Source organism: Camelus ferus, chromosome 24 (assembly GCF_009834535.1).
Source record: "Camelus ferus isolate YT-003-E chromosome 24, BCGSAC_Cfer_1.0, whole genome shotgun sequence".
Classification (NCBI taxonomy): domain Eukaryota; kingdom Metazoa; phylum Chordata; class Mammalia; order Artiodactyla; family Camelidae; genus Camelus; species Camelus ferus.
The window spans coordinates 6563509-6589885 of NC_045719.1; the positions used below are offsets into that span (position 1 = coordinate 6563509).

Genomic DNA, 26377 nt, shown 5'->3' on the forward strand with positions numbered 1-26377 from the left:
TAAATCCAGAAAGTTCTGACAGATTTGAGAGAAATACCAAACTTCCTGGGCCAAAACAAATTGCCCCGAAATGTTACAGTATTTTCTCTTACAATATCTTGAATGCTTCTGTAGTTTCCAAGGTGTAAAATCTCACTGTGCAGAGACAGGATTAAAAACAAAAAGATTATCTAAGGATGTACAGTCAGTGAACAATGAGTATTTAAACTTTGGAAAGGGGTAAGGGGGCTATAATGCTGTGATTGATACTTTTTCTAAATGGGAAAGTACCTGTAATTTGCTTCAGAAAAAATGAAAGGAACTTCTTTGCAATGGCTGAACTTTCAGATGAACCAATTGCTTCTTTAACATTCTTAAATATGTTAAATCCAACTTACATATGGTTAATATTAAATTAGTGAATAATACTTAAAATGTTTAATTTGGAATGTGTGCAAAAGGCAATCAGAAGGCTAGAAAAGTCTAGAAAACAAATGAAAATTAAAAATATGTGTATTTCTACCCAGTTGTTACAATTTACTACAGATGGTCTCTACAGAAAAGCAGTATTCTGAACTTTCTATTTTGCTTACCTTGACATCTGAGCTGACCATATATTACTATTAAAATATTTGCAGGAAATTTGTAGAATTCTGTGTTTGGAATTATCACCTGGTTAGAATGATGATTTTCCTGATTCATAACTCTTTGGTAGCTTAGGGGACTGAAACAGGATTACAAAACTGTCAACAATGGAGACCAGTTAACAGTCAGGTTTTTAGGTGCAAAGTCTTTGTACATCCCGATTCCTCTATTAGGTTGCTTTTCTAGCCACCTCTCCCACTAACACCAACTCTTCCTTTGGATCGTAGCTCAAATTTCTCTTCCCTAGATACCATCTCACCCAGACAAGGCTTTGTTCTCTTTCTTATGCTAACACAGAAGCCTGTACTTTTCCATCATAGATCTTATCCTATTTATAGTATTCATTTCCTTCAATTATTTGATGTATGCCTCTCTCTCTCCATCAGTAGACTGTGAGCTCCATAGCGCCAGTGATGAATGCCGTCATATCCCCAGTGGCTAGCACCAAGGCTGCCACATAGTAGGCAAAAACATATTGAATGAAGTGAACGGAATATGGCCATTTGCATTGGGTCATATAGGCATAACTCTAATCCTCTGCTTCCTCTCTGTGACCCCTAACTCTTCTTCTTCCCTTTGTCATCATCTTCTGCCCCATTTTTGGACATCTCCCTAGGTCAGCTGCTATACTACATCCTGAATGAAATATTTCATAAGTTTGTGCTCAAAGGATGATCCATAATTTTCTACTGCAAGCTTCTACTTAGTCTGTTACATTCATTTACTCTCTCAAGGCTCTGGAACATTTTTCTCCATAGAAAAGATTCATGAAGAAATTTTATTAGATTTGATTTTACAAGGGAAAACAGTTCTGTTTTGTTTGCAAGGAAGCCAATAGGCTCAGGTTGATTAAAAACCTCTTTTACAAAGTGCAGTAGCAAGAATGGAAAAATGTAATAAAGCTGAAATCAGAGACATAACTTTATCCTTACTTTTTAGTATCACTGCAATTTCCCTCCTGGAGATTGCTTCATTGAAGTATAGTTTAATCTACTTTCTGTAACGACTGATTCAGGCCAAGATGGCTGAAATGTTATTGCAACGACTCAGCAGAGTAGGAGCCTGTTACTGATGGAAGCAAGACCACTCAGCCTTCCTGAGTGGCAGAGGTTGTACTGATGACCAACAAGGCTGAGCACCAGGTTGACACTGAACGCTCTGGGCACTGCTCAGGCAGTTTACTTCTTGGCTGATCACAAACCTCTGACGAAAGTTTCATTTTTTAAAAAAATTTGCATCTGGAAAAGAACCTTAGTTATGTAAGCTACCCTCAGCTGCTGAGAGTAGTGTCTATGGTAGGCAGAAAAATGGTCCCCCAAAGACACCCACATTTTAATCCCTGTGCTGAATGTTTGTGTCCTCTCAAAATTCGTATGTTGAAATCCTAACTCCTAATATGATGGTATTAGGATGTGGGGCTTTGGGGAAGGGTGGCGCCCTCATGAATGGGATTAGTGCACTTATAAAAGAGACTCCAGAGAGCTCCCTCACTCTCCTGCTACACGAAGACACAGTGAGAAGATGGCCATTTATGAACCAGAAAGCAGGTCTCACTAGACACCAAATCTGCTGGCATCTTGATCTCGGTCTCCCCAGCCTCCATGGCTATGAGAAATAAATGCTTATTGTTTATTCAGCCAAATCTATGATTTTTTTTTTGTTATAACAGCCTGAATTTAATAAGATACCCTGTGAATGTTACTTTATATGGCAAAGGGATTTTGTATGTGATTAAATTAAGGATTTTGAGATGCTGAGATTATCCTGGATTATCCAAGTAAGCCCAGTATAATCACAAGAGTCCTTAAATATGGAACATGGAAGGAAAGGGAGCATCACAGTAATGTGATGTGAAAGAACTCAACTATCAATTTCTTGTTTTGAGGTTGGAGAAAGGGGTCACAAGCCAAGAAATGGGAGCAGCCTATAGAAGCAGAAAAAGGCAAAAAAAAAAAAACAAAAAAAAACACCAAACCAGATTCTCCCCTGGATCCTCCAGAAAGGAGCTTATAACCCTGCTAGCACCTTGATTTTAGCCCAGTAAGACCCATTTTGGATTTCTGACCTTCAAAACTGTAACATAATACATTTATGTTGTTCTAAATCCCTGAATTTGTGATGTGTAACAGCAGCAATAGGAAACACATATTGTGGCCAGTCTTCATAATTAAAAACAATCTGGTAAAGGTCTTTCTGACTGTGCTTCTCCTTCTTAGAGGCTCCATCCAAGACTTCCTGGCCAGCTCAACCTTGACTCTCCAAATCTGAAGCTATATACATATTTACGAAAGACATTTGAAGAGCAAGATAACTAATATCTTTTGAGCTCCTCAGCAGTCACTTTTGCAACATCTTACTGTTCTAGACAAGCTTGTTGATTAAGGTTTACCTGAACAACTGACAGTCAGTCATTCTAGACCTCTGACAACATTACATTGTGTTGAGGGTAGAATAAATCTTTGTAACCTTTGTTTCTTTCACTGGTTTGTTATGGGGTGAAATGTAGTCTATTATAAAACATTTTAAAGGAGAAGATTTATTCATACCCTCTGTTTTAGAGGAGGATAAGAAGGAAAGAATTTCGGGACTTATACTATACATACAACATACATGTAGTGCAATTTAGACATCAAATCCTGGTGACCTGAAACTATATAGTATTGTTTACAAAACAGTGGTTTATTAAGTGGTAACAGCATAAGAAAGTTAATGCAGGCTCATATGTAGCTTGGCTAGCTGCCAGGCAGCTTCTGGGATAATCTAAATTCAATACATGGACAATGTAACTTAATTTATAAGTCGATTGAAAAACACCAAAAATAATCATAATGAGATGAGTACTAAAGAATCCTAAGCCATCAATTCTGAGGGAGAGTTAAATACTAAAATAATAGCCCATTTAAAATATTTGCTAGTGTAATGAACCTTCTGCATTTTATTTGCATTTGGTTTTCTTCTTCTGGGCCCACAGGAAGATGACAATTCCTCACCATCTCTTGCAGTTAGGCAGAGTCATATGACTGGTTAAGGCTAATAGGCTGTGAGAAGAGGTAACATGGGACCTTTCTGGGGAAAAGCACTTAATTTCCAGAGCATGACTTCTTAGTGGTTTCTTCCCCTGCTGTGGTCATCATGGAGGCACTGTAGAGATGGAGGTGCCAAAAGATTGGGGTAGCCTGGATTTCTAAGCCTGCTATGGAGGGCAGCTGCAGTTAGCTGTTGCTGAGTAACAAAACATTCCAAAATGTAGTGGCTTTGAACAAAAATTATTCATTACTGTTTATGAGTATGGGCTGGCTGGGTGGTTCTTCTGATCCAGGCCAGCTGAGCTGGGGCTGGAGCATCTAGTATGGCCTTACTCCTTACTGGGGGCTTCAGCTAGAACAGCTGTGGCTCCTGAACCTCTCTTTCCATGTCACGTCTCCTTCTCCAGGAGGCTAATCCGAGCCTGTTCACCTGGCGACAGCTCCAAGAGAGCAGGAACAGAAGCTCTGTGGCCTCTTGTGGCTTAGCTCAGAACTCATACACATTTACTTCCACAGGCTAGTCAGAGCAAATCATGAGACCATCCTAGATTCAAGATTCGAGGGAAGGGAAAGTAGATTCTACTTCTTGGACCTGTGAAACATTTGTGGACATTTTAAATCTATCACACTTGATTTGTTCATTCTTCCCACAGACTTTGAGTATGTGAGAAGTGATAAAACCTGTGTTGGGTTAAGCCATTGAGATTTGGGGAGCATTTGTCACCATAGCCTAACCTAGTTTATGTTAACTAATACAGCTGGTAATCGGTTTGGTCAGTTAAGGAGGTAATAGTTCTTGCTTTACCTACTTACATAAAAAAGTTATTTCGAGGATTATCTGTGAGAAGATGCTTTGAAAAGTTACTTATGCAAAATTCTGTATTTTGGTAAAGGGCATACTGTTTAGTTATTGTCTAAAACCACAGTCTGAGCTATAAAAGAAAAGACCCTGATTATGATTCTGCTGTACTTCCTGTGAACTCATGGCTTGCGAATCTGTGGAGCTTCCAGGTATGCTTGAGTTGCTTTCAGAAAGTATCTGGAATAATCTGACTTAGTACTGAATTTGTCTTGGATTTTATAGTATGGGCCATAATGTAGAGATTCAGCTGAATGTGAAAGGTGTACAGTGATGAAGCAGATGAATTTTGTGTTTGGAGGCTCCAGCCATCCATTTTCTTGCAACTTCCCCCATCATTGGGTTCATTCTCCTACTTTAAGCTTCCTGTGCCTTCCTCTGACTTTCAGTTCTCAGATTAAAAACTTGTTCAAACTAGTATGTAACCTTCCACAAATACAAGTGGATTTTAAGCCTTAGTTCCAAGTACAGAGTACAAAATTTTTTCATCATATCTACCATGCTTAGTATATATAAACATAACAAAAAAGGAAAATATCAAAACTGAAACTAATATAATGTTGTATGTCAATTATACCTCGATAAAAAAGAAAAATATCTTAATACCAATTTAACTGGATGTTATGACTACCTAAAAACAAGACTTTTGAGACCTTGAGAAATCTTAAAACGATTTTTCCAAATTATCTAAATGCCTCACTAGTATTTCGTAATTAAGAAAAGATGAATGCTTAAAATTGTTTTTGTGTGGCACAGTCATTGACTTAAAATGTTACTTTTGTTGTAAATTTTACTTCATTGTGACACTAAACTGTGTATTTGTTTTCAGTCTTCACTATTGTTTGTGTAGCATGGTTAAAAAACACCATAGTTACTGGTTAACATCCTAGGTTAATATTTACTACTTTGGACACAGTGCAGACTGCTGACTGCTGACTTCAGCCTCACCTGACTTGGGCATGGTTGTGATTTATGGAGGGTGTCTCTTAACTGAAGGAGTGGCATTGCTTATTAAAGGAGTCAGGCTCTGGAATTGCATGCACCTAAGCTTTAATCCTATGTTGCTGTTTATAAGCTATGTGACCTTGGGAAACTTGATTCACTTTCCTAAGCCTTTTTAAAAAATTTGTAAAATGGAATTAAAAATAGTACCAGCTTTATGGTTTTGGTGGGAGGACTATATGAAACAATGCATTTGAAGGACGTAGCACAGAGAAAACAGTGTGTGCTGTCTATGATTTTGTGTCAAGATAATTGCATAGCTAACGCTCAGTTACACAAAATAACGAGACAAGCATGTGGTAGGAAGTGCTGCATGCCTCCCAGTACCTATTCCTCCCTTTCAGACAAATAAGCCCTGATTTTTAGCTGGCACATTGCTGGTAAAAATTTCCTGAACTGCTTTGCACATAGGGTAAGATAGCCTCTTTAAGTGGAAGGAGGTAGATGAGTGTTATTTCTTCCCTATGCTGATTTGAAACACATGTGGACTGTTAGGGCCAGGGTCACCCTTGGTACACGTGTGGGGACTTAGGAGCAATGTGGATCCTTGACTTTTCACCAACTGAGACCTGGAGAAGGAAATAAATTTCTAGATTATTTGATCCACCATTCATTTGGGTTTTCCCCCCTTTTTTCTTATGTGTAGTCTCATGGAATCCCAGAACAGTACTCTTTAAACCAAAAAGCAGATTTTATTCCTCGAAGAGTTTTTTTCAAAGCTCCAGAAACATCTTTGTTTTAGAGACAGAAACCAACTAGAGGAGGGCTAACATCAGCTGAAAGCAATGAGTTTTCTAGGAAGGTTCAGGAAGGTAAATTCAGTTCTAATGATGTGGGTGGAGTCTCTTTGCAGGTGAAACTGAGGAGAGGCGAGTAGGAGAGGAGAAAACCCACACAGGGAGCCCAGAGAGTGAGGGAGCAGCCACAGGGCGAGATGGGTCTTGGCAGGAAAACTCTGTGGAGTGTATGTCCAGTTAAGGGTGTAAGTAAGGCTGTGTTTATTTCTTTTTTTCCTGCCGTGGTGTGTTTTCCTTTATTTCTGGGGCTTAAGCAAAAAGCCTGGTGTGTATGTATTATTAGGCTTTAATAAAATAGGGTGGCTCCTGTTTATTTTTCTTGCTGTTTATAGACTTGTTGCTGCAACAGCTTATGGTATTGACAAAGTGCATATTTCTGTTGTTTTTTTAAATATCTTTAAGGGATCAAGGTGGATGAACTGTAGACAGCATAATACAGGCAGTGCCCCTAAGGATGCACAGGCTGCCCACTGGAATCTGGTTATTATGGAAATCAATTCCATTGAAAGATCAGAAAAGCTTTAAAACTGAGATACAGTTGGAGGATGACTGTTGTAAAATACCGGCTTTTATTTGGTTGGAAATGAGATGTAGAGACTGAGGGATGTGGAACATAAACCAGCTCTCTTGTTTCTGTTCTTTTTGTTTGTTTAGTGGTTTTTTGGGGGTTTTTTTTTTGTTTTGTTTTTATAATAATTAGGCTCAGCTTTTAAACAAAGCAAAAGGAAAAACTAGCTGCAATACTGGGTTTCTCTGTCCTTTATTTACTGTAGGCAGATCTACCTACCTCAGTTGCAGTGGCCAAGTCATAGTTTGGACTTCTCTTTGAGCTATTTTGTAGACAAATAAAGATTTCCAGCTTCCAAGAAACTATACAGTAAAAGCAGGCCAATGTGTTTTCTCTCTTCAGCATGCCCTCCTCCCCCACCCCCCAAACCCTCCACGTAGAGAAACGATGTCTCTTCCTGCTGTAATAGCAGGACCCTAGGTCAGTCTGTCAGTGCTTTCTTTCAGGCGTGACTCTCCAGGGAGCCAAAATCCAAATATTTGAACGTACACTTGAACAATATTGATACAGAAATGTAAGCAAGGATACAAGGGTACGTGATTTTACAAGCTCTCAGTGGTAGTGTATCCCATTCAAATTTTTTAAAACCCAAGGTCCACTTCTCTTTTCTTTTAAATGTCCTTATGTTTTGGTTTTCCCCAAGATGATATTGTTTGTGGTCCTAGTTTCTCATTTTCAGTTTGTTGTATTGTTTTATATAGTGAGTGTCAAGATCTAGGATGCTCTGTAAGCATGAACACATCTCAGAATCTGATTTTTCTCTCCTTTTTTAAAAATAGAACTTTTATTAAAATCTTTTCATGTGGACATTGCACAGCAGTTTATTTTGGTGCTTTGAAGAGCTGTACTTCAGGAAGTAGATTCAGGGTGCAGTATTTCTTTTGGGGGTGTTCCATTTGGAACCAAGAATTAAGGAACCAGAGGGATGACCAGCTTTGAGGGATTTAATCCCAGTTGTTACCTCATGTGAGGATTATTACAGTGATTTTTATCTGTGCCTTTCATGGTTTAGAACAATAAATATTTTAAAGCATCTTTACAGAAAATGAAACTCTGTAACTCCCCATGCTGCCTCTGAGAGCTGATATGGCATTTTATAAATAGGCATATGATGTCTAAATTACTTGTAATATAAACTGAAAGCATCCTTGGCTTTTATGATGATTGTATATGATCCAGAATTACAATTATGAATAATGCATTGAGTTTTGTTGTTCTCTGTGATTGCCTGCTTTGTTATGTGGGGAAGGATTTCCACTATAGTGTCCCAGATTTGAATTGTATAGTTTCCTTTTGTAGCAGCTGCCCCACAATTATATGAGCTCTCAGAATATTCAGAGAAAATAGAAATCCTCACTTCCTATGCTTCATGAAGATACAATCTCAGAACTTTTTTCAAGGATTGGCTCATCAAGTATAATTTAACATGTTACGAACTACATCTCCTGTTTTAGAGCTTGTCAAACCCCAAATCCTATGTCCTTGATACAATTGAATAAATAAGAACATATTTTACTCATCACCTGGAGATGAACAATGGTTAAATTTTCATAAAAATGAATAAAGCATACAAAAGGGCTAGGCCAACTATGTGTATCACCCAAACGCAAGTTGTGTAATGTTCTAGTTTTCTTGGTTCTGCAAGGACCCTGTGTTGTCTTTAGTCTTAGATAGGTTCAGGGAAAAAGTTTTTTTCAAGAACTGTGTAAAAAGAGGCTGGTCAGGTGGCAGACAGCATTAAGGATGGCTTATGGCATAGTGCTTTATATTTTTCCTTCTTTGAGGCCGAATAGGCCCCAGAATCTGGGACAGTACTAGGCTATAGGTAGAATTAGCTAGTTTTTGCCATGGAGATTGAAGAAACACAGGGCAGGAAAGTAGGCTGGTGTTGAAACTTGTTGGGATTTGGGATAGCTGTGTTGGTGGTAAATAAATAAATGGCTTCTCCTGTCCCCCACCTCCCACCCTGCCCCCAAGTTTGGACCAAGAATTAGGAATCAGGTGCAAGTAAATCAGAGCATCAGGTTTATTACTGACAAGGCCTGGGTTGGAGAAAGTGGCTTATATCAGGATCTACCTATCGGACAACCCAGGTTATAATCTTAGCAACGTTGGCTGAACTCAGTGAGGCTTGCACCACACTGAATCCAGGTTAAGTGACCTAGGTGCCTTCTAAGAATTTTTGCAAGTTCTGAAATTTAGTTATTCTCTGAACCTTATGAAATTCCCTTAACCATAGAGAACTAGCACAAGTTGTCAGACCAAAGACTAACTTTCTGCTTGATTTTCACACATAGAGGTCTTATGGGCACCTCAAAATTAACATAATCAAAACGGAATTCTCTTTAATATTTATTTTAATTTTTTATTTATTGAAGTATACTCAGTTACAATGTGTCAATTTCTGGTGTACAGCATAATGTTTCAGTCATACATATACGTACATATATTCGTTTTCATGTTCTTTTTCATTATAGGTTATTACAAGATATTGAATATAGTTCCCTGAGTTATACAGAAGAAATTTATAAAACAGAATTCTTGATTCTTCCCATGCTTTCCAAAACCCACTCCTTTCCCATATTAATACACCACTAGCATCTATCCAATTTCTCAAGCCATTCCAGTCGCTACTGGGAATAAGAATATGACTTTTACCTTCTTTGTTAACCATACACTTGCGGTCGTCACGCATTGGGTCTGCCCAATGAAACCTGTATGTTTTGGCCATCTCTCTCTGTGTAATTAATTAGCCAAGTGTTTAATTACTCCTTCTATTTACAAGATATTGGACTAAACATACTACTCTTAAGAGCATTCAGACTTTAGTCAGATGACTAAATAAAATTTGAAGACTAAGAGAGAAAAAGATTATGAATCAGCTGTGAATGAAGTGTTGTTGGTATCCCTGGCTGCAGCTGAGAAGATGCTTGCCCCCAGAGGGCCCAGATGCTCCCCATTTTGTGCTGTTATTTAATAGGCAAAAAGCAGGACACATTAGTTGAAGAGAAAAAAGGAGAGACCATTTCTTTTACAATAAAGAGAAAATTCTGAGACATTTTACTGTCAGAATGATGACTGAATTAGAGAGATGAGCAATTCAAATGCTCTCCCTCATAAATCTCACTCAGAAGGGAAATACAAGACAGATAGTTTCACTTAGAAATAAGGCTACACCAATCCTAAGAGACAGGACACATTGATACCAAACTGACAAATGCAATTTCAGCTACAAGAAAGCTCTGTCATCTGCCAACTAAGCCAATGACTTGGCTAAAATGTAAGAAAGAGGAAAGAATTGAAATGAAAGCTCCAGCAGGAAAAAAAAAAAGAGGTTTGCATAACAAAATCTGAAGTTAGCTCAAGCAGTGAAGTCTTGGACTAGTGATTTCTCCCTTAATTGTTTCAGACTTTGGTATAGCATATAATAGCATCTTGCATTTTATACTGACTTGTCAAATAGCTATTTTCAGGTTAGAGTAAGAAATTTTAAAAAGGATGAAAACTGTAGAAAAGTGTTGTAAAGTTATATTGCTTGCTTCTGAACAGGATTAATACATGACATTTAATCTCTATACTGGTTCAGTGTCACTGTAGGTCATTTATATCTGTCTTTATCAATAATACCTGTCTTAGATTGAAAATTACATGTCAGATTTTTGCCTCCTGCCAAATTGTGAAGCAGACAGTTTTTTGTTGTTGCAGCCATTTCTTCTTCATCCTCTTTTGGATACCAGATGCCTCATTCATTTATTCATTTATTCAGTCATAAAACTTTTATTGATTATGGTTATGTGCAAGACACTGTGTGGATTGTAAAGGGAGATGCAAACTGAGTGAAGTAAATGGTATGATGGATGTTATTCAGCAAGTGCAGGAAAGCATGAAGGAGGAAGAAACTAACTGGCCTATGGTTCTCAGAAAATTGGTTTTCATTTGCACTTTGGTGTAATTCCATTCCCTTCTGACAACTGACAGAAAAAATAGTCTAACAAAATGAGACAAAATGCAAATTGTCAGGGATGCTGCTAATTGCCTTTCTCATTGTACTTATGAGAATCCCCAGAAGATACTCCCATCTGTCCTTAATACCAAGAACAGTTGTACTTCTCCTGAATAATTGGTAAAATTTTATCTTATGGATATTGAAAATATTGTAACTGACAATGCTACTTTTTCTCTTTAGCAAAAGCCAAGCACAATGTATGGGCAATTTGTACATCTATCTTAGTCTTGGCTCACTGAATATCTTCACATTTGTTTGTCTTTTATTTTCACTAAAAGTATAACATATATACAAAAGTATGTATGTGATAAGAATAAAGCTCGGTGATTTTCACAGTGACTTCACACTGTGCAACCAGAAACTCAACAGCACAGCGGAAGCTTCCCTTGTTCTTCCTCACAGTCACTACTTGGCCCCTCCCTAAAGTGAACTACTATCTTGACTTCTGTTACTGTAGATTAGACTTACCTGTTTTTGCACTTTATGTATGTGAAATGCTACAGCAGTTACTTTCTGTGTGTGTGTGTGGCTTCTTTCATTATGTCTGTGAGATGCATCCATGTTGTTGCATGTGGCAGTTGTTGCTTCATTTTCTTCGCTGTATGTTACCCTATCTACTGTTGACAGACAATGGAATTGTTTTCTTTTGGGGGCCTTTATGAATAGTGCTCTGGTGAACATTCTTGTGCATGTCTTTTGATGAAAATACATATGTATTTCTGAGTAATTTGAGGAGCAAAACTGGAAGATCATAAGGTAAACATTGTAAAAAAATTCTCCATTGTTTTTGCACCAATTTATAGCCTTATTCTACTGTGTTCCATCTTATTCTATGTACTCACCAACTTTTAGTATCGTCTCTTTTTTCGTTTTAGTTATTCTGATGGGTAGAGATTGGTATTTAACTGTGGTTTGAATTTACGTTCGTCTGTTGACAAATGATGTTGAGCACCTTTTCATATGCTTTCTGGCTGTGAGATATCTTTTTTTTTTTTTTTTTTTTCTGTGATGCCCAGGTTTCCTTTTATTGGTTCATGCCCACATTTAAGGTTGGATGTTCTGCATTTTTCTTATTGATTTGTGGGCGTTCTTTCTGTGCTGTGTATACAGAGCTTTTGTCCAGTATATATGTTGAAAATAGCTTCTCTTACTCTGTGGCTTGCCCTTCATTCTCTTAATGATGCGTTTTTATGACTCAGAGTTTCTAATTTTATAAAGACCAGTTTATCAATCTTATGTATGTCCTGATTAAAAAATTTTTGCCTTTCCCAAAGTTGTGAAGATGATTTACTGTGGTTTTAGGACCTTTATATTTAAACCTTTCAAACTCATGTACAGTCCATCTAGTATTGCTTTTTGTGCATAGTGGAGGTAGGGATCAACATTCATGCTTTTTAACATATGTATGTCCAGTTAACCCAGTACTGTTTATGAGTCATATTTTTCTCAATACATTCACTGCCCCGACACTTTTGCCAGAAATTAAGTCACTGAATATGTACAAGTCTCTTTATAGATCCTTATCTTATTCCATTGGTTTTTTTAATCTATCCTTTTGCCAGTACTGTACTGTCTTCTGTCCTATAGCCTTTAATGTCATTTTGATGAATTGTCGTGTACTCAAGGTGTATTCTTATTCTTCAAAACTGTCATTACTATTCTTGGGATTTTCCACTTTCAAATTAGTTTAGAATCAACTTGTCAATTTCCATAAAAATTGAGATTGAGAATCTATGGATCAACTTGGAAGAAAAATCACATCTTTATAAGATTGTTTTCCAACCCTTAGACATGGTTTATTCCTTCTGTTTCTGTGTAGAGATTTTGCATATTTTATGTTTGATTTATTCTCAGGTATGTGAGATTTTTGATGCTATTAAAATGGTAAATTTTGAAATATTTCATTTTCTAATTATTGCAGTATATAGAAATAAAGTTTAATTTTGTACAAACTTTGATCAAAAGTTTCTGGTAAAATTGCTTTTTAGTTCTAATAGATTATGTAATAGTTTGTGGATTATTTTAGTTTTCAACATACACAATAGTATTGCTATAAATAATGACAGTTTAATTTCTTCCTTTTTAATATTTTTATTGTCTTTTTGCACTGGCAAGCATTTTCAAAATGATGAATAGAAGTCATGATTCATATACATACTTGTATTGTTTCTGATATTAAGGGGAGAGCTCTCAGTATTTTACATTAAGTATGATGTTTGTCAGTTTTTTTGTTGTTAAATTTTATTCAGTTTAAAGTTTCCTTCTGTTCCTAGTTTGCTAATCATTTCTTTTTTTCCTTTTAAAATTGTCAGTGGATGTTGAGTTTTAGCAAGTGTTTTCTTCAATTACTAATGATGATCATATGCTTTCTCAGTTACTTTAAAAATATAATTAACAAAAAAATCCAACTTGTTTGGGATTGTTGAATTTGGTTTGCCAATATTTTAAGATTTTACATTTATCTTCATAAGCAAGACTGGCCTATAAATTTTCTTGATAGGTTTTATATTAAGTTTATGCTGACCTCATAAAATGGGATGTGTTTTCTTTTTTAAATTCTTTGGATTTTATGTAAGATTAGTATTTCTGTCTTAAATTTATAAAAGAATCTTCTGGTAAAGCAATCTGAGCCTGGATTTTTCATTGTAGGAAGGTTTTAATTACAAATACAGTTTCTTCATTGGCTATGAAATATTTCAAATTTTCTACTTTTTCTTGTATCCATTATGTTAAGTTGTGTCTTTCTAGGGATTCGTCCGTTACAACTACAATTTTGTATATTGTATCATCTGTTCAGGCTGCTATAATAAAATACCACAGATTCGGTAGCTTATAAACGACAGAAATGTTGCTCATGGGTCTGAGATCTGGAAGTCTGAGATCAGGGTGCCAGCAAGTTGGGTGTTGGATGGTTGGCTCTGTCCTGGGCTGAAGACTTCTTAGAGCCTCAATGGGCAGAGTGGGGGAGGGGTCTCTTTTATAAGGCACTAATCCCACTCACGAGGACTCTGCCCTTGTGTCTTAAGGACCCTCAAAGGCCCCACTTCCTAATACGATCATGTTTGGGGGTTGGGATTTCAACACATAAATTTTAGGAGGACACAAACTTTCAGACCATAACACATGTATTGGCATTATCTATCTAAAGAGTGATTCATTTAAAATAAGCTTCTTTAGAGGCAGATTTCATTAAATAGAAATAACTTAAGCAGCATCCGGAAGTTTGCAATATATCTGCTTTTCCGTGCATGCCTGCTGTACTCAGTTTATTACTTTTCTTCTAAAGAATCCAATTCTGCAGGGTAATTTGACCTGATGAGGGCAGTGTCTGCCTTTCAGTCTCAGATGGAGTCTCAATCCTTAACAAGGGAGAAAAATAAGTTTAAGTGAAAAACAGGGTACTGTGCTTAGGAAGGGCTGTCATAGGCTGCTGGAGACTTTCCTGTGTGTGAAATGGCAGCTTGCTTATGAACAAAACCGTGAAAGGATCAGAATGAAAAACCAAAGTTTTGTCAGGTTTTCCACAGTCCAGTAGAAGAGCTGCTTGTCAAAAGATTATTTTGTAAAGCTCTCTAATAGGCTTTCCCAAGCCTCTTTCTTAATGCAGTCAAAACAGAGATAATGAAGTCTCCCCAGAGATCTGCCTTCAGAGCAGCTGATGGATTTTTAGGTATTCCCCGTTGTCATGATTTGCTTATTAGAAATACACAGTCCTCTGCACACGTGCTTGTCTTCATCTTACTTTTTTGACTGGATGTGAGCAGAAAGCTCTCTGTGGCATTAACTTGGAAACTTTTGCTTTTCTGAGGAATATCACTGTCCAGCATGGCTATTCTGAGTATGTGTGGGAAGCTCTAATGATCGGTCTGGAAAGCTTGATTTTTTTGCTTTTGTGTAAGACAAATATATTTTCTCTTTCAGCCTCTTAGACATGAGGCAAGAAGAAAACCAGACCTTGCATAGGCAGCACCTTCAGGTGCCTCTGTGTCCGTCTATTCCCTTCTCGCGGTGCCTCATTACCACGGTTCACGTTGGCTGAGACCGCCCATTTGGGTCCAATACATTTATTCTCTGAAGCAGGGAAGAAGCCATTTACTGAAAGGAAATGTTATCTCCTACTTGAATTTCTGTATACTTCCCAAAGTGCTTCCAATGATTAACACCATCAGGGCTCATTTGTTTATACTTTAAGGGTATTTTTTAAAAAACTTTTTGTTGTGAAATATAACAAATGTGCAAAGACGTGCACAATAAAAAGATAGAAAGCATAATGGTTTATCACAAAGTGAACAACTAGGTTAAAAAAAAAAACAACACTGTCTGTATCCTAAAAGTCTTCCTCGTGCTTCAAATCACTGACTCCTCCTCCTTCCTCAAATGTAACCTGCATCATAGCAATCACTTCCTTGCTCTTCTTTCTAGCTGTACTTCCTAAGTGTGCCCTTCCAGGGATCCTTGTCCTCGAATTTTTCCCAGTCTTGATGCTGTCCAGTGCCCTTAAGCAGGTAATCTTCAAGAAATGTGCCGGTTTTCTAGTTGTCTTCAGTAGAAGGGTCAGTTTGTATTTCCCAGTCAAACAGTCCTGGAAATGGAGCCTCCTTTATGTTTCAATTCAACAAATATTTATAGAATGCCTGCCAGCCAGGTACTATGCTAAGAGCTTGGCATACGATGAGGATAAGATAGATGCACCATCTAGGTGAGGGCTGTGGCCCGGTTGCCGGGTTCAGACACATAAACATCACAGCATTCATCTCTGAAGCTCCTGCACGCAGAGTGACATTAAATAAATCACATCATGAAAATAAATAGTAGACAATATGTTAAAATATGTAGTAAGCATTGTACAATATGTAGTAAACATTGTACAATAACACTTTCTTTTACAGTAAGATCGTAGTAGACTCTTTGTAAGCAAAGTATTTTAGAATTTTAAAATGGACATGCTACACTATACACACAGCACAGACACACCCCGCAGGACTATTGAGAAATATCATTTGTAGTAATTCTATTATTTCTTCAAATAAGTTTTCTGCCCTTTTCTCTCTCCACCTGGGACCCCTGTAATTTGAGTGTTAGTATGCTTTATGTTGTCCCAGAAGACCCTTAAACTATCCTCGTTTTAAAAATTCTTTTCTCTTTTCTGTTCAGCTTAGGGCATTTCCACCAGTGCCTTCCCATTCACAGATTCGTTCCTCTGTATCATCTACTCTACTGTTGATTCATTCTAGTATATTTTAAAATTTCAGTTATTGCATTCTTCAGCTATTTGGTGCTTCTTTGTATTTTCTAACTGTTTATTAAACTTCTCACTGTGTTTATCCATTCTTCTCCTGAGTTCATTGAGCATCTTTATGATCATTACCTTTAAAAATTTTTACTTACTTTCTTACTCATTTATTTGTCTAAATAGAGGTACTGGGGATTGGACCCAGGACCTCGTGCATGCTAAGCACCACACTCTTTATTGGGTAGATTGCTTATCTTTACTTTGCTTAGTTCTTCTTCTAGGGTTTTGTCTTATTCCTTCCTGTGGAACATATTCCCCTGTCTCCACATTTTGCCTAATTCTTTGTGTTTATTTCTGTGTGTTAGATAGGTTGGTTGGGTTTCCTGATCTTGCAGACTTGGCCTTATACAGGAGACATCCTGTGGGACCCACAGCATGTGCCCCTCTCGTTACCAGAGCCACATGCTCTAGGCATGTCTCCTGTGCTGGCCGCATGGGCCCTTCAGTTGTGGTGGGGCTGCTGCCTGGCTCCATTGGCTGCCAGTCCCTGCCTCCTGCGATAGCTGTCAGCCTGCTGGTGGACAGGCCCAGGTGCTGGTACGGCTGTCTGCAGGGCCCGGGGGTAGGGGTGGGGTCCCTGGGGGCCCTAGGATTGGTGGCAGCTGGGTTCTGATGGCATTCATGGATGGAAACAAAGAGTAGGTAGGGTTCAGTTTAGTACAAGAAGAGCTTTCCCACTGTTGGAATTGTTCTGCCATGAAATAAATTGCCTGAAGTGAGGCGATTAACTGCCACTGGAGGTTTAAGAAAAACATTCCAGTGTCACTGGTTGGAGGCAGGGGTAAGAACTGTGTGTGGCCTACATGACTTTTATGTCCCTTTAGTTCAGATAATCTGTTAATTAATTAATTCAAAAACACTTACTGAGTGCCTATTTGATGCCAAGCATTCTTTGTTAGGAAAGGGGATACAATGGGGAATGGTTAAGTTCTTGTTCTCATGGGCTTCTGAAGTCTTCAGGGGTGAGGGGAGCCAGATTTGTAAACAGGTAAACAAGCAAAGTAATTTTGGATAAACGTTTGGTAGAAAATTAAAAAGTGTGAATGGAAATAGAATGCTGACGGCAGGAAGGAAGGACACCGTAGATTAGTGGTCCATGAAGGGTTGTGAAGAAGTAGCATGTGAATTGAGAATTGAACTATCAGAAGTAGGCAGTTCTACAGACTTGTGATGGAAAACTTTAGTATCTTTTCTGCACACATGAGTGAAGTTAGTTTTTTGTGATCTGCTCTTGAGTAAACTCATACTGGCTCCTTTAGGCTACATCTTCCATCTGGTGGACTAAACCACTCTAGAATTTTCTTGGAAATTAATCACTATCTCACTAAATTGTATTTCCACAATTAATTTTTCTCTTTTTGAAAATGGCAACAAGTTTTGCCAGTCTTTTTTTCACCTCTCTCATTTTTCCATGATGTGCAGTCAAATCTGGATGTTCTTTTAGCATTTGGAGCATATTTCATTTGGACTAGAGGCAGAAGCTCTTTTAAAGTAGGTACATTCTCTGTCTACCTTGGCTTTAATTCCCTCTGACTTTCTTCTGCTTCTTAGTGTTAAGACAGTTTTCCATGCTAGAAATAATGATAGAAATAGAATTTAAAATTTTAGAGAGAGAAAAAAAAAAGAGTGTTTTGCTTTCGTTCTGCCTCTGTTAACATTCTGCCATCTGCCCCAAGCACCGGTTCAATTCCTTCCTTGTTTTTCTTCAGTTTTGAACTCACTGCAAGTGCGTTTTCCTCCCTCTTGTTTGTTCCAGTTTTTCAAGTCTCTGCTCATTCTGCGTTTCTTCCTTCTTAAGTCATTTCAAGGATCTGTATTCTTCTTTTGTATTTTCCTCTGTTATGCAGACATCTTTTTCATTAGTTGGAGAGTTTCCTTACAGACAAATTAATTTCATTAGTGGCTCTTGTTCTTCTCTTCTCTAGGATTATTTGTAATTGTATTGTTAGCTGCATGGATAATGGAACTCCTTAATTCATTTGCACCTTTTTTCTTTTTAAGTCTGTGTGCATGGGCTCGTAGTCATCGTTTTTGCTTTGTTGCTGTTGTCGATATCCACATGGATAATGCACAGAGGGAGTGTCTGGTCTCGACCATTATTGCCTCCTCAGTTTACATACATCTGAAGAGAACGTGCCACTCTTCTTAAAGGTTCCTGTTGCTTTTGGGGCTGGGGTTATGAATTGTTTCTTGCTGATCAGAATTGATTCAGACTTTATTTGATACTCATCATTTTCGTATTTGTATCTTGCTTTTGTTCCATTTTCATGTTCATGTTCTCCCTTGCCAGAATAGAGGTACAGGTATTTTTGAAGGATATATTAGAACATGAGTAAAATTTCTCTGAACCCAATTTCAACATGTATTTGGGCTTTTTTCCCACACCACTAACAAACAATTCACAGATTATCAGCAGTGTGAGAATTCAACTTAATTCTGACACTATCGGTGTGGAGACAGTATTAGATCCCCCAGGTTAAGGGCTCAGTCTTATAAGATGTTAATCACAAGCCCAGGTTGGTTACCTGTACTTCTGACTGACTATAAATCAGAGGTTCTCACAACCTTCCTTGGGTTCGATTAACTTATGAGAGTGACTCACAAAACTCAAGGAAGCATTTTACTTACTAAGTTAGCAGTTTGTTATAAAAGGAAATAACTCACAGCCAGATGGAAGAGATGCATAAAGCAAGGTATGGGGAAAAGTCAAGGAGCCTCCCTGCCCTCTCCAGGTGCACCCCTCTCCCCAAATCTCCACATCTCACCAATCCAGTTCTCCAAACACCGTCCTTTTGGGTTGTTATGGAGGCTTCATTACATAGGCATGATTGAGTAAATCAGCGGCCACTGGTGACTGAACTCAATCTCCATACCCCTTCTCCTGCCCAGAGGTCAGGGGATCGTCCAACCCTCTAATCACAAGATTGGCTATTCTGGCAACCAATTGCTATCCTTGGGTGTTTTCCAAAAGCCACCTCATTAACATAAAAAAAGATACCTTTATTGCTCTCATCACTTAAATTCCAAGGGTTTTAGTAGCTCTGGGCCAGAAATGGGGATGAAGAGCAAATATGTATTTCTTATTGTAAATCACAATATCACAGTTAGATAGAAGAATAGAATCCAAGGTAATTTATATTGGTCATATAGCTTGCTCACAAACTTCACATCATAAATGAGATCCTGGATGACTGTACTTTTTCTACGTGGCAAAATGCTCAGTCCCATCAGCAGAGCAAGCTCTAGCCAAGGTGTAAAGCAGGTTTGGTTTCTAACGTACCTCCAGCTCCTGTTCTCATAGCTTTATTGTTTTTAAATTTTATACTGGGAACTCTCATGCTCATGTTTGATTCTTAGGACGTCCTACCATGGTACTTTCATTGCCTGACTTAAAAATGTTTTCTGTCTCTTGTTTCCTCGGAGTTCTCTTCTTTGCTTATCTGAAAACAGAGTGGTATTATATGAATTCCTGGGTAATATATTTGCATTTTAATAGGATATTTATGGACAAAATGTTTTAACCCAATAAATTTTTCCAGTGTTTTCTGGTGAATTATGGTAAATCAGTGGGAAGAGATATATTTTAGAGGAAGAAAAATCCTTGAGAATCTTTTGAATTTTTCTGTAACTTTCTACATGTCTTTGTGAAGGTCTGAAATAGCCAGAGAGTTGCTCTGGTTGAATTGGTGAACTTTGGCTAATGTTTGGTTTAAGATTCCAATCAAAATCCTGGGACAAGTTCCTGACATGAAAAATATTGAGGCACATTAATTCCATTCAGCATCCATAACCATACATCAAGGAAATCAATCCTAACATTTTCATCCTTGCCCTTTTCCTTGAAGAAGTAACAGAAGTCCATGGAAAGACTAAAAATTAGTCTGATGTTCATTCAACAAAATGGAAGGGGAAATTACATTTGTGTGTATAGTAATCATATTTCTTTCATTTTTATTTCATTTATGATATTGGTAAATCCTATTCTTCCTATTTTTACTTTCATTCTTGCTAGAGGTTTATCAATCTCGTTGACTTTTTCAAGGAACGAACCTTTGGCCTCATTGATTTCCTCTGTTGCTTTCCTGTTTTCAATTTCATTGATTTCTGCTCTTATCTTTATTTCCTTCTACTTAATTTGCTTTTATTTTGTTTTTTTTTTTTCTAGTTTCTTAAAGTAGAATCTAAGGTTGATTTGAGAACTTTCTTCTTTTCTCTTATAAGGATATAATACTATGAATATCCTTCTAAGAGATATTTGCAGCATCCTAAATTTTTTATTATGCTGTTTCTTCATTTCCATTTAGTAAAAAAATTTCTTCAAGAATTATTTTTTGACCTATGGATTATTTAGAAGTGCTGTTTAATATCCAAGTCTTCGTAGCTTTTTAAAAAATCTGTCATTGATTGTCAGTATATTTCCATTATGGTCTGAGAATATATTTTCCATCATTTCAGTTCTTTTAAATGTCCCAAGGTTTGTTTTATGATCCAGTACATACCTCGGTGAAAGTTCTGTGTACACCGGAAAAGACCGTGTTGTTGGGTGGAATGTTCTGTTAATGTCTGTTACATCCAACTGGTCACTGGCATTGTTCAGTTCTTATCTTTACTGAGTTTCTGTTAGTTCTATTGTTACCAAGGGAGGAATGTCAAATTCTTTAATTATAACCATGGATTTGCATGTATCTCCTTTCAGTTCTTTGTTTTTGTTTCATGTAATTTGAAACTCCAGTGTAATATGGATAAACATTTTGAATTGCTGTGCCTTATTGGGAATCGATCTTTTTATCAATAGATGATATCCTTATTTATCCCTGGAAATCTTCTTTGCTCTGAAGTTTACTTTGTTTGATATTAATATGGCCACTACAACTTTTGGTTGATTAGTGTTTGCAGCCTACCTGTATCAGTATATTTGAGGTGAGCTTACTGTGGACAGTCTGAGTGTATTCATTATATTTTGTCCATACTGACCATCTGCGTACTTAGTTTTTAAGTACTTAGTGTACTTAGATCATTTAGATTTAATGCACTTATGAATAACATTTGGATTTAAGTCTACCATTTTGTTCTTTATTTTCTGGTTGTTCTCTTTGTTTTCTTTGTTTCCCTCTTTGCCCCTTCTGCCTGTCTTTGGAGTATTTGAATTTTTTCTTAGCATTCTGTTTTAATTTATCTATTGTGACTTTTTACTATATCATTTTGTATAATTTTTTACTGATAGGTCTAGGGATTCCAAAATACATAATTAATGTTTCACAGTATAATTCAGTTGATATCTTGCCACTTCAATTGGAATGTAAAAATCTTACTAAGAGGGACCTTTGAGGTCCCTTTGCCCTCCCCTTTTATGCCATAGTTGTCTTATTTATCTACACTGTAAACACAATCAATCAACATTACAAATTTTGTTTTTAATTGTCAAGCATATTCTAAAGAATTCAAGAAGAGAATAATTACATTTATCAAGGTATTTATCATTTTTTCCTAGCTGTTTTTTTTTGTTGTTGTTGTTGTTGTTACAAATTTCCTTCTACTGTTATTTTTCTTTGGTCTGAGAGCTTCCTTTAGCATTTCTTTTAGAAAAGGTCTGCTGGATAAGAAATGTCTTAGTATTTCTTCATCTGAGAATGTGTTTATCTCACCCTCATTCCTGAAGAATATTTTCACTAAACATAAAAATTCAGTGTTTATAGTCATTTAGTACTGTAAAAAATATTATGCCTTTTCTTTTTGGCCTCTATGAATCATTGTTCCCATATAATTAATGTATTGTTTTTCTCTGGCTACTTTCAGTATTTTTTCTTTTCACCAGTTTGATTTTGCTGTATGTGGGCTGGGTTTTTTGGATTTATCCTGCTTGGGCTTTGCTCTTGTATCTGTAGATTTATGTTTCTAGACAAACTTGGGAAATTTTCAGTCATTATTTCCTTAAATATATTTTCATCAACACAGTTCTTTTCCTGTCTGTGGCGCTCTGACATGACATGCAAAATTTTTCTACTGTTCCTAAGTCTCTGTTGATTTTTTCTTCATTCTTTCTGTTGTTCAGATTGGATAGTTTCTATTACTTCATCTTTAAGTTCACTGACTTTGCTCTGTCATCTTGATTCTGCTGTTGAGTCCATTCAATATATTTTTATTTCGGTTATTTTGTTTTTCAATTTGCTCTTCTTTGTATCTTGTTTTTGTTTGCCCAGATTTAATTTAACATTTGTTGCAAGAGTGTTCACAATCACCAGTTTAAGTATTTTGGTCTTTGGGTAATCCATCAGTTGTGTTGTCTTGGCATTGATGTCTGTTGATTTTCTTTCCTCATGTGAGTTGAAATTTTCTTGGTTCATCCACAAATTCCTACCTACTTTCTGTGGGCCATAATTTCAGTATCTGTTTAGTCTTCAAAGCCTTTGCAGTGCTCTTTGGATATATCCTGGCTGAGTTTCACTTAGTGGTCAGTCTGGGGCCTAGGCAATGGTTTATAGTTACTGCAGTTCTCAAAGTCTTTGGCATGCTACTTAGGATCAGAATCATACAGGTACATGTCAGGAGTGAGTCCAGGAGTTCATAAACAGCTTTATGGAGTTGCTTTCCCAAGCTCTTCCTTCTCCATCTTTTCCCAGGTGATTTCATTCCCTGAGGCCTCCTTTTGGTCCTTGGTTCAGACACTTGGGGCTTTAGTGATCCCTCTCTTGTCCTGCTGTGATTGGGCTCATGTTCTGGCCAACAAGAGGGAGGACAGAGAGAAAAAAACAATATGGTTTTGTCCTACTGTGTTCCAACTGCAGCTTTGCAGATCAGGGAAGGGTGTTCCTTTCCCTAGGAATTTTGGCTCTTGCAGTGTTTCATAGCTGTCACTGTCAGTTCTGCCTTGGGATTGCCTGGGGGCTGGGCCATCCTCCAGAGACTTTAGAGACATTAAAATATCTGTTTTTAACCTTTAAGAGTATATGCAAACCATAGAAAAAAAACAGGAAAGTTGAATTACCCATTTGCATTGTCAGAGAATAATGTTCATTAAACAATTTGCTAGTAGGGCAGTAATTTAAATGACTAGATTTTGATGTAACTTGTACCAGAAGAAACTAATATTTTAATGGATAAGATTTCAGTAGTTTCCTGATTGTTACATTTGTAGCACAAATCAGCAAATAAAAAAAAAAAAAAAAGGCGTTGAGTTTTTGTGTGCCCTGATTTTGAACTTCAGCTTTGTTTCACTTAGAAGCTTTACTTACAAAGGGATGTGGTGATCAAATGCAGATGCTGTCACAGTCTGGCTCCTAAAGCCGTATTTGTTATAAAATCATTATTTTTCCCTAGTCAACTGCAAGGTGACCAGAAAACATGATGGATGATGGAATTCATCTTTATTTTTAGGATGCCACTGAAATGCTTTTTCCAGTATTATGTGTTGGAGCCTTGCTACAATATTATGTTGAAGATTAAGATTTAAGGATAACTTTCTTATAATGACTTTATATACTCTTAGTAGTTAATCCCCCTTGGGAATTGATGGTAAACCCAATTATGCTGTATTTCAGACTGTAATTCCAAGCATTCTGGGAGAGCTTTAGTATTATATTTATGATTATACATATATTCTTTAACTCTAGACATTTCTAATTGTTTTTATTTTTCTGTTATCCAAATTGAATCAAAGATGTATTTAAAATTGGTTTTCAAATAGCGTTTTCCACCATCAATGATTAGGTAAATCAAGGAGGAGTGAAAGTTGTCTCTTGAATGAATGGATATTCATTCTTTTCAGTTTGATGTTGAAAACATGTCCCCATTTTCCTTTTCAATTGTCTAATTTAATTTTGTATGGAGTGTTTAGTAGAAGTGATAAGAAAGCAGAGAACGTCAGATAAATGTTAATGTCTCTACAAGTTTGGTTTCTCACTAATTCTGTATTAATCAAAGTTTATTCCGTAGTTACATAGGTTGCCTTGACAATTATGGACACCTATATAAGGTACAAAGGGAATGATTGTATTGAGACAAAGATGCTCCTGAGCAGCACAAGTCATACTCAAAGATTTTTCTTGGGAATGTTTGAAGAAATTTCCAAAGTTTAGAGCTTTGGAAACCTGAAAACACCTATAACTAAAAAATGCCTATCTACCAAGAGCAACATTCTTCTGTTGCACAAGTATAAATACTGAGTGACTACTCTCTTGTAGACACCAGGGATATTGCAGTGAACAAAACCTGACAGAATTTTGTTTTCAGGAAATTCACACTCTAGTTTCTCTGTAATGTATGCCTTTGGGCATTTTGGGACTAATGATTGAACCTAACTGAACTGGGTACCGTAAGTACTAATGACCTGGGAAAAATTGCTGCCCACATTTGTATGTCACAACTTTTGGAGATTAAGCACCTGGTCCTTACTAAAAGAATACGTTTTGTTTTATGTTATAACAGGTCATTTTACAAAATGACCCAGTGTGAGTCTTAGTCTTTCTCGTAGCCGAAGATCTTTCTGATGCTGAAGGATCTCATGAAAACCTATCCATAAGATTTATTTATTTTTTTGTCCAACACTGCACAGTACAGTGTATATAGATGTATGGATGCAGGACAAGAGAGGTCCTATTAGTCAATATAAAATACTCAATAAAATGGTGCCCAGAAATAAGAAACCCAGAAGGATAAGAAAGTCAGATAAGATTATAACATAGTCATTTTGCTTTTTAATCCATCTAAAGGGTGATTGTGACCCCAATTTCTAATGGATAAGAGGTTTCACCACACATTCACCACTTACCTGAGCAGCAGTTGGGTGCCTGTACTTCAGCTCAGTTCTGACACTGTCTACTCATAGTATCAGATTCCACAGGTTAAGGGTTCAGTCTCACAAGAGTGTTCCCTCAGCCCACCCCACTTCAGATGCCAGTTGCAAGCCCAGGTTGTCACCTGTGTTTCTGACCACCTGGTTATAAATCAGAGATTCCCATAACCTCTTCCTTAGGCTCAGTTAATTTTCCAGAGCAGCTCACAACTCAGAAACATGTTACTTACTAGATCACCAGTGTATTACAAAAATATATAACTCAGGAATAGCCAGATGAAAGATATGTAGGACAAGGTATGGGGAAAGGATGAGGTGCTTCCATGTCTCTGAGCACAGCACTCTGTCTTCTGTGGTGGGTCCTAAAGCATGTCCATGGAAGCCTGGGCTCCTTGGTACCCACTTGGAAAACTACTGCTTTAGTATCAAGAATTGGCTGAAAAAAATCATACAAGTCATTAGAAAAAAATTTCCCAGTGTGTTTTAGATCAAGCATTCTAAATATTTGACAGGGAATTTAAGGGGATGAGGCATTTTTTTTTCCTACAGGAAAGGAATTTAAATGGGATATATTTAATGGCTAGAATGTCTGGAAAAACTATATTAACTTGGCAAGGAGGGAGTTCCATCTACCCACCAACATAGATACTTTATTTATTTTTGCCACGAGAACTCTCTTCGTAATGCCTGTTATTTATTTCATGGGGAATTAGGCCCTGTTTTATTCCCAGCACAAAAGATGTAGCATGCCTTTTTATTTGCTTTTGATTAAAGCCTCACCACTTGAAGATACGCAGATAATTACTCAAAGGGCCATAGGTCAGTTAAAAATACTGAAGTACATCCAGACATTACATACGGTGTTTCAATTAATTTTCGTATGAATTTCTATCAGTTCTTTTCTTTGTGCTGCTGTCATTGTTGGATAATTTAACATCCGTATGGGTATACTTAATTATAGTTGACTTCGCAGTAAGCAAGGTCATGTGGAAATGCCATCTCCAGGGGTCAGATTTGTACTGTGATTCTTAGAATTCACTTTGACAATCATCTGTTAAAATCAATTGTACTCCCAAATGAGGGATACCATCTTTATTTCTGACTTATTTTCAAGTTAAAATGCTATGCAGATTTGATGTGTAATGTATCATCACAGAGTAGGTCTTGACAGTCCTAATTCAGGCAAAATTTGATGCTGGAGAGTCTCAAGGCTTGACCCTAGGCTCCCCTAACTAGCATCCCTTCCCTCATTTCTTCCCTTCCTGTCCTGTACCTTTTATTTCCTTTCCTTCATTCCCTTTCTCACTTGCTCCCTAAATGATCTTATCCATTTCTATAGAATGTCCTCTTTCTCTCCATCCAAAATAAATATCCCTGGTAATTGAATTTATCCTCATTATTGGCAATGGAG

At 37.1% G+C, this 26377-nt stretch overlaps 1 protein-coding gene across 18 annotated transcripts in view; it reads left to right on the plus strand.

Annotated features, from left to right (window-relative positions):
- The window catches only part of METTL4 (methyltransferase like 4), a 426540-nt gene that overhangs the window by 207685 nt on the left and 192478 nt on the right, over positions 1–26377 (plus strand). The window contains exon 1 of one of the 18 annotated variants that reach the window (XR_004314963.1): positions 6333–6493. The exons of the other annotated variants lie outside the window; for them this stretch is intronic. The gene's annotated coding sequence lies outside the window, so the exon portion shown is untranslated. Of the gene's footprint in view, positions 1–6332; positions 6494–26377 lie in introns of those variants that run through there. 18 annotated transcript variants of the gene reach the window in all.